Here is a 9671-nt window from a genome sequence, read left to right as displayed (position 1 = left end):
ACAGCATAGCACCATAACACCATAGCCAAATTCCAATACCCAAAATCTCGGCCACTCGCTCACTCCCACTCGATCACTCGGGGTCATTCCAGCTTGACCCGGAAATGGTTAACGTTCCGATTGTTAAAGTTATCCATCGAGGAGGAGAGTGGAGTCGAGTGGAGGAGCCGAGTGGGCTCTCCGAGACCGCATAGAGCGAGTGTACATCAGGTGCAGGCTCGGTGGGGTATGTTGTCTCCTCGCTGCGGATTTCCGCATCACGTGTACATGTTTTTTTCGTTCTCCAGTGACATAAGTCCGCCTCCTCCACATGTGGCACAGAAAACACTGCTTGAAACCCGATACTATGCACCCCCCCCCCCATCCACGACCACTAGCTGCCGGCCGCTGCGGCTGATGAGACGCTGTCGCTGACCCAACACACACATGCACGCACACACATTAAACTAAAAAGCTTTATTGCTGTTTGTTGAAGAGACACATTTTCGCTGAATTAATAGAGCAGAGCTTCAGAATGATACAGTAGCCTATGTATAGCCTATGTGAAAGTGAAAGGACCACAACAAGCCACTGGCTTTATTGCGTTGTGTGATATAAGCATAATAAAAGTAGGCTATATTGTGCGCACCTCAAAAGCTATAGTTAATTTCTCTCTGTGCATGCCTGAATGCACAGACTGCTATGAATGACGGTGACAAATATGTATTTATTTATATGTGGACTGAACTGAATATGTAAGTCAGAGAGACTACCTATAATAATTCCTGTTATAGTGTCCGTTATGTGCAAAGACTGTCGGAGGAGGGACTGTCCGAGGAGGGGGGGGGGGTATTTATACGAGCAAAAAGGAACGCGGGCTGCGGGCAGGTCAGGAATTCCCTTCACATTCACAATCATATAATATAAAAGTGTGCGCATCCTGGCTTATTCACTATTTCAGGAATAAATAGCCTTGTTGCACATGTTACCAATACATACACATTGGCCTCGGTTACATGCACAAAAATGAATTGTCTATTCTGTAGACTGTATGGCTCTGGGTTCAGAGTTCCAGTGATCCAGCTGTGTGACACTGTATTGTTCCACCACTTTTGCTTTGGCAATGTAAACGTATGTTTTCCCATGCCAATAAAGCCCTTTGAATTGAATTGAATTGATTCACGTCATAAGTGATCGCGGAATGTGCCGTCGCTTTGAAATGACAGCGGAGTACATTCCGATTCTAGAGGCAAAGCCACTCCACCACTCTGTCCTCGCATTGAATCCTCTCCTCCTCCACTCCTCCTCGCTGGGGGCGGAGCCGAGGAGCGAGTGGAGGACGCGAGGGGAGTGAGCGAGTGTGAAAGTTGCGGTATTGGAATTTGGCTCATGTGTTGCATTGAACAGGAAAAGGAAGTTTTCCTGCTTAAGTACTGACAGGAAGTAGCATCACTGGTAGGCTGGACATAAACTCTTACAGGCTCACTGATTGGCCAACTAGGGTGGCAGTCACAGAGCCAGGTAATTTTAACCTTGTGCTTAAATAGGCTAGACACCCTGGTTTGTATGTTTGCAACTTTTTTCCTTTCATGTATATAGCTTGTTTTACATTTTAAACAGACTTGCAGAGCAACATTTTAGATAGAATTGTATAACTTAAATGCGTGTTATTTCAAAGCATTTTAGATTGTTTCTAACACTTTTAAATCAACTGAAAATGAACTTATTTATTCATCCCATTAATTATTTTAAATACAGGCTGCTGATTTCAAGCCTGGGTTACATGTACATCTGTATTGTATTTGCTTTATTCAGGACACCAGGAAGACTAGAGGCTTATTCATGTGTCTCTAATGGGGATCCTTTATTAAACCTAAACATACAATAAAGCAGCAAAAGTAACAATGCCTATACTGTACCTCTAACATTATACAAGTGGTATTATGATCTAATAAATAGTATGTAATTTTACTGACTGGAATTGTCAAGAACAATCTGGACTCCTATAGCCTACACACCATCAATACATTGAATGTTTTGCTTGAATTAATTGTATTTCTGTGGATTCACAAGGTTTACTTATTCCACCACTGAACAACCCACAGGGTAGGTGGAATGACATTTAAACAGTCTTGTTACCAATTAAAATAATTACTTTATGTGAAAATAAATATCCAACAAATTCACAAGATTATAAGGTGTATGATCTTGCATGATACTGTGCAGTAACTAACCTACTCCAAAGTGACCTTTTGAGATCACTTTAAAGAAGAGTGCAGCCTGAAAGTAGTAACACCTCCCCTTTGTCTTGGAGTGGTGAAAACCCTCCTCACAGCTCTCCTCCAGTTAACTGCAGTCAGGCTCCATTTCAATGTGAAAGGCTCATAACCAAAGACACCTAGATGATGATGGGCCATCATCAGAGATTATGTTTGTTCATGGACACAAGTTTAAATATGCTTTTCTTTGCCAGAAAAAACGCAAACCCAGAGATGTCAGCAGTTAATTTCCAAAGTTATTGATCAAGTTCTTCACTGTGCTGTGCAATATAATTGTCATTTTAAATTATAAAAAAAGTTTAGCCATATGTGAATGAAATAAAAAAAAATGATATTGGACATTACACTTCTTCATTCTTTCATATTCACATGCCAAATTCACATTTTCACATTACAATCATAATAAAATTATGAGTTATTGAGAATATTGAGCGAATCAAAACAGTGGGAGTGAAAAGGGAGGTTGAGTAACATACCAAGGTCTTTGGGTTCTTCCTGTTCAGCAGAAATGTCCCTGGTGGGTTCAAGAGAGTTCATCTTCACCTGAAGTCTGCAGTCCACAGTCAGATGTGATCAGAAATTATCCTGGAGGAGTTGTGGAAAAAATGACACAGACCAAGTCTTCTTATACCAGAGAGCCACTAACTGCTTTGAATGATTGACTAAGAGAACAATAGAACCATCTCTCCACCAATCACAGTCTAACATACTGTCCTCCACCCTCCCTCCTCCCCACAGATATACTCACTCAACGGATCCAAAGTGGTCACACAATAAAAAGTATGGTAAGCATTTAAGATTAGACCTTATAATCTTGTGAATTTGTGTATTGGTTTATGGCTAGATTTGATTTTAGAATGTGAATTTGTTTTGTATTCATTTTTTGTTTTATTATTCTGTTTTTTTATTTAAATTTATATTTATAGTATTTGCTTTATCCAGGACCCCAGGAAGACTAGAGGCTTATGCATGTGTCTCTAATGGGGATCCTTTATTAAACATAAACATACAATAAAGCAGCAATAGTAACAATGCCTATAATGTACCTCTAACATGTTATGTTTCATTCCTTACTGACTGCCAGTAGGCAGTAAACAATAGTGGAATATACCTCTCGCGCTCCGCGTAGGTCGAGTCTTAATATAAACAAAGTCATGTGACGTGTAGGCTGACCGTGCGTCCCGGTAGGCTATATAAGCACGTGACAGCCCACACCCGGCCTCTTTTTTCTTCTCGCTACCTGACGTGAGTATCGTAGGTAAGTGTAGCTCCTAGAATCTGTACATCAGTTCTGTATTGCAGGTCCAAAGAGTTGTTAAGACACTATATGTGTCGTGGTGTTGACATCCTGCCTGTGGCTATTGCCGAGAGCGCAAATTGTTGTCCTCTCAAGGCTGTGGTTGTCAAAATTACCACCATTTCTCTTTGTTTGTCTTGAGGATCCCTAGCTACAAACAAACACACTCTTGTATTGTTGTTAAAGGGCTTCCTCCACACACTGGGTGTTGGCCGCGTGCTGCCGGTTTCCCACAGCACTCGCCTAATTTACCTAGTTATATTGTTTTTTGATAATTAAACTAATATTATTAATTCTTAATTTGATTAAGAATATATAATTAGATTCAGATTACTGGAGGTTCCCACGCGGTCTGTGCCTGCACAGTCCTCGCTGGGATTGCCTAGTTAAATATCTGATGGACATTTGTTGTTTGATGATTAATCTAATCAATTAATTCATCTAAATAACTGAATTGTTTAAAAAATTCAGATTACTGGAGGTTGCCACGCGGTCTGTGCCTGCACAGTCCTCGCTGCGATTGCCTAGTTGAATATCTGATTGACATTTGTTGTTTGATGATTAATCTAATCAATTAAGTCATCTAAATAACTGAATTGTTTAAAAAATTCAGATTACTGGAGGTTCCCACGCGGTCTGTGCCTGCACAGTCCTCGCTGCGATTGCCTAGTTGAATATCTGATTGACATTTGTTGTTTGATGATTAATCTAATCAATTAATTCATCTAAATAACTGAATTGTTTAAAAAATTCAGATTACTGGAGGTTCCCACGCGGTCTGTGCCTGCACAGTCCTCGCTGCGATTGCCTAGTTGAATATCTGATTGACATTTGTTGTTTGATGATTAATCTAATCAATTAATTCATCTAAATAACTGAATTGTTTAAAAAATTCAGATTACTGGAGGTTCCCACGCGGTCTGTGCCTGCACAGTCCTCGCTGGGATTGCCTAGTTGAATATCTGATTGACATTTTTGTTTGATGATTAATCTAATTAATTAGTTAATCTAAATAACTTAAATTGTTTAAAGACAATTCAGATTACTAGAGGTTCCCACATGGTCTGTGCCTGCACAGTCCTCGCTGGGATTGCCTAGTTAAATATCTGATTGACATTTTTTGTTTGATTAATTTAATTAATTAATCAATCTAAATAACTAAAAAAAAAAAAAAAAGAAAAAAAAAACCCTTTGGTTACTGGAGGTTCCCACGCATTCTGTGGTTGCACAGCTCTCGCGGGGATTGCCCAGTTAAGTGTCAAATTGACATTAAGCTAACAGCAGGCCATCTTAGCCTGACCGGTTAGCTACTCTGTTTGCTGGAGGTTACTGACGCGTTCTGTGATCGTACAGTTCTCGCTGGTATTGCCTGGCTATACAACTGGCTTGAGACTACTGAGCTATGGCGCGTACGTCCTGTAGCGCTCAGCTCCAAGTCGACGATGGACATGACTTGTGTCCGACATGCTTGGGTGTCGGTCATCTCAGGGAAGCCCTGATTGACCCATGTATGAACTGTGGCACTCTACCACTCTCTGTGAGAGAGGCTAGGCTGCGTGAGGTGGAGAACCTCCTGTTCAAAGGAAACCTCCCACCTTCTGGGGTCCCCGCTGGGGTCCCTTCTGGTGGGAGGGTGAAGCTCAAAACGCGGGTCTCGCGCCGAGCGCGGTCACCTGGCCCGGAAGAGTTCAACGGCGGCTGTCACGACTGCTCCATATCGCCATGAAATGGACGATTTGAGGGCTGAAATAGAGCGCCTTAAGGCAATAGTACGGCCACCTCCTCCCCCGCCACAGGCGGTCCAGCAGCCACCGCCTCCTCCGCCACAGGCGGTCCAGGAGCCGGAGGGCGATGATGATCTAGAATTAGATTACGGTTATGATGATGATGACGCCATGTCAACTAGAGCTTCAGACTCTATGTTCCATGACGAGGATGATATCCCCAGGGGGGGCCCTCCCCCGAACGGGGGTTTCAGGTGCATAGTGTGCAGGCTGAGAATGGCTCAGAGACTTCCCGCAGAAGCTCGGGAAGCACTGAGCTGGTGATCGGGCCCTGCACATTGCGTTCAACGCTGCGTGCTGCCCTGGCTAAGATTGAGCTGGATGACCTGTCAGCTGCTCGTGGGGCGAGTAACCCGTTCTTCAAACGGGCTGCCGCCGCTAAAACCACCCTTTGCTGTCCCACCCTCGCCTCACTACCTAAGTCAGCTGAAGGAGTGCTGGGCTGAGCCGGGTGCATCTGCCCACCGAGGCAAGGATGCAAGGACCCTGGCCTCCATGGATAAGGCAGAAGTGCATGGACTGGTTCGCATGCCTCCTGTAGACCAGTGCATTGTTCAGATTACTGGAGGTTCCAACATGGTCTGTGCCTGCACAGTCCTCGCTGGGATTGCCTAGTTAAATATCTGATTGACATTTTTGTTTGATGATTAATCTAATTAATTAGTTAATCTAAATAACTTAATTTGTTTAAAACAAATTCAGATTACTGGAGGTTCCCACATGGTCTGTGCCTGCACAGTCCTCGCTGGGATTGCCTAGTTAAATATCTGACATTCTTGTTTGATGATCTAATTAATTAATTTATCAATCAAAATAACTTAAAAAAAGAAAGTTACTGGAGGTTCCCACGCATTCTGTGGCTGCACAGCTCTCGCAGGGATTGCCCAGTTAAGTGTCAAATTGACATTAAGCTAACAGCAGGCCATCTTAGCCTGACCGGTTAGCTACTCTGTTTGCTGGAGGTTACTGACGCGTTCTGTGATCGTACAGTTCTCGCTGGTATTGCCTGGCTATACAACTGGCTTGAGACAATGTCCCAAGGTTACAGGCTGCAGTTCCGCCGCCGACCCCCACCACCTTCACGGGTCAGGGTGACTTCAGTCACAGACCCCGTGAAGGCCCAGTGTTTGTCTCAAGAGGTGGCCAAGCTCTTGGACAAACGAGCAATAACAACGGTTCACCCACGTTCACAGAACGAAGGGTTCTACTCCACCTACTTTCTGATCCCAAGGAAAGAAGGGTCTCTCAGGCCTATACTAGACCTAAGAGGGTTAAAGGTACCTCAAGGTCCTTCCGTTTCGGATGTTTCACACAGTCGACGTCTTACAGGCTATCACACAGGGGGAGTGGTTCACCACAATAGACCTCAAAGATGCCTGCTTTCATGTGCCTATACATCCAGAGCACAGAAAGTACCTCCGCTTTGCCTTTCAGGGCAAAGTCTACCAGTTTTGCTGTTCGGCCTGTCTCTGGCTCCCCGCATCTTCACAAGGTGTATGAGGGCAGCCTTAACGTCGCTATGCCTGTCGGGAGTGAAGATACTTCCCTACCTAGACGATTGGCTCATTGCGCCCCCTCGTTCAGGGAGGCGGAACAGGTGACGTCCAGAGTCCTCGCTCACATCGAGGCGCTGGGCATGACCGTAAACCTCGAAAAGAGCTCGTTGCTCCCAACGCAACAGACCACCTTCCTCGGCATGTCCCTAGCTTCGGTATCGATGCAGGCACGACCGACTGCACAGAGGGTGGGGAGAATTCAGAACCTCCTGCGGTCTTTCCGCCTGGGGGCGAGGTTGACCGTCCTAACATGGCTCAGACTGCTCGGCATGCTGACTGCAGTCTCAGCAATCACTCCTCTGGGGCTGCTACATCTACGCCCATTACAGAGGTGGTTCAATGGCCTTCACATGGACCCCTGTCTACACAGGGGGGTCAAGGTCAGAGTCACTCGCAGGTGCCTTGGTTATCTCCGCCGCTGGCGGGACAATGCATTCCTGCTGAGTGGAGTCCCTCTCGGCTTGGTCCCGGCGAGACGAGAGGTGGTGACAACAGATGCCTCGCCTCAAGGTTGGGGCGCGGTATGGCAGAGGAGGTCAGTCCAGGGGGTATGGCGCTCTCGATGGAGAGGACGCCATATCAATGTGCTAGAACTCCGGACTGTTTCCCTGGCGCTGAAGCACTTCTTGCCCTTTCTCAGGGGGAAGCACGTGCTCATTCGGACAGACAGCACCTCAGGGGTGTTTCATGTCAACCATCAGGGAGGGACCAGGTCTCTGGAGTCCCTGAGGGAAGCCCATCGCCTGTGGACGTGGGCTTATCCTCTACTTTCCTCGATGAGGGCTATGCACCTGCCAGGCAGATTAAACTCTGTGGCAGATTATCTGTCTCGTCAGAGACTGCCCCCTGGGGAGTGGAGATTGCACCCCCAGGTGGTACAGTTGATTTGGGATCGGCACGGGGTAGCCTACGTAGATCTATTCGCCTCAAAGGGCACGACTCATTGTCCTCAGTGGTTCAGCCTGGCAGAGACCAGTGCCCCACTCGGGATGGGCGCTCTCGCCAACGCTTGGCCGAGAGCGCTCCTTTATGCATTTCCCCCGATCCCCCTGTTGTTGCCTGTGCTTCACAGGGTGAGATCGTCAGATCACAGAGTTCTCTTGGTGGCCCCCAGGTGGCCCTCGAGAATATGGTATTCAACGCTCCTCAGTCTGTTGGACGGGGATCCATGGCAGCTTCCAGTGAGGATAGACCTCCTGTCCCAGCTGGACGGGAAGGTGTGGCACCCATCGCCGAGCCTCCTTCAGCTTTGGGTATGGCCACTGAAAGGGATCAATCACTCTTGAGTGGGCTAGGCCCCTCAATATGTGAGACCTTGCGGAATGCAAGGGCCCCTTCCACAAGGTTGGTGTACTCGAATTGCTGGGCTGCTTTCTCATTATGGTGCAGCGACAGGGGTCTGGACCCAGTCTCTTGCCCTATACAACACGTACTACATTATTTACAGTGTCTACTGGATGCCGGCCGTGCAGCCTCCACCTTGAAGGTGCACACGTCCGCTATATCCTTCAATCATAGCCATATTGATGGCAGGTCAGTTGGTGCGCATTACTGGGTGACACAGTTTCTGCGCGGTGCCAAGAGGTTACGCCCCCCTAGGGTGAGGCGTACTGCAGCTTGGGACCTGCCTCTGGTCCTGCAGGCATTGAGCAGGGCGCCCTTTGAGCCTATGGCTGGGTCGTCCTTGAGCTCGTTATCGATTAAGACTGCCTTTCTGTTGGCAGTTACGACAGCTAAGCGTGTGAGTGAGCTCCACGCACTTTCTATTAGCCCCACAGGCCTTCGGTGGAAGGCTAGGGGCACTGGGGTCACACTTTGGCCGAATGTGTCATTCATGCCTAAGGTTCTGCCCCCTGATTATGTTAACCAGGCCATAGAGTTGGCGGCATTCCATCCTCCCCCGTTTACATCCGAGGTGGAGGAAAGGGCCCACTTACTGTGTCCAGTCCGTGCGTTGCAACTGTACATTCAGGCAACACAGGATATTAGACGCTCAGAGCAACTGTTTGTGTGCTACGGCGGAAAGAATAGAGGAGGCGCGCTGTCTAAACAGCGGCTATCCCACTGGGCAGTGGATGCGATTAAGAAGGCTTATGAAGCATCTGGTAAACCTGCCCCCTCCGAGGTCATCTGCCATTCTACCAGGGGCGTGCCACGTCCTGGGCGGCGATGAGAGGGGTGTCACTGGCGGACGTCTGTGCGGCGGCGTCTTGGACAGCCCCTTGCACGTTCTTGAGGTTCTATCGCCTTGATGTGGCCTCTGGATCCTCACTGACGTCAGCGATCCTGCCACTGGCTGCTACGGCAGTTTAGTAGGTTGGTTCGATTCCTCGTGACACTTCTGGTATGAGTCATCCACTATTGTTTACTGCCTACTGGCAGTCAGTAAGGAATGAAACATAACGCAAGTTACGAATGTAACTATGGTTATGTGAATTCCTGGATGACTGCCAGTAATAACGGTCACTCGGAATCTTTCAGGGCGAGAAGATTCTTAAGAGGCCGGGTGTGGGCTGTCACGTGCTTATATAGCCTACCGGGACGCACGGTCAGCCTACACGTCACATGACTTTGTTTATATTAAGACTCGACCTACGCGGAGCGCGAGAGGTATATTCCACTATTGTTTACTGCCTACTGGCAGTCATCCAGGAATTCACATAACCATAGTTACATTCGTAACTTGCGTTAAGTGTTGTTATGATCTACTAAATTATATGTCATGTTACTGACTGGAATTGTCATGAACAAACTGGACTCCTATAGCCTACACGCC

This window comes from Electrona antarctica (genome assembly GCF_951216825.1).
Source record: "Electrona antarctica genome assembly, chromosome: 2".
Taxonomy (NCBI): domain Eukaryota; kingdom Metazoa; phylum Chordata; class Actinopteri; order Myctophiformes; family Myctophidae; genus Electrona; species Electrona antarctica.
This window is presented reverse-complemented; position numbering follows the sequence as displayed.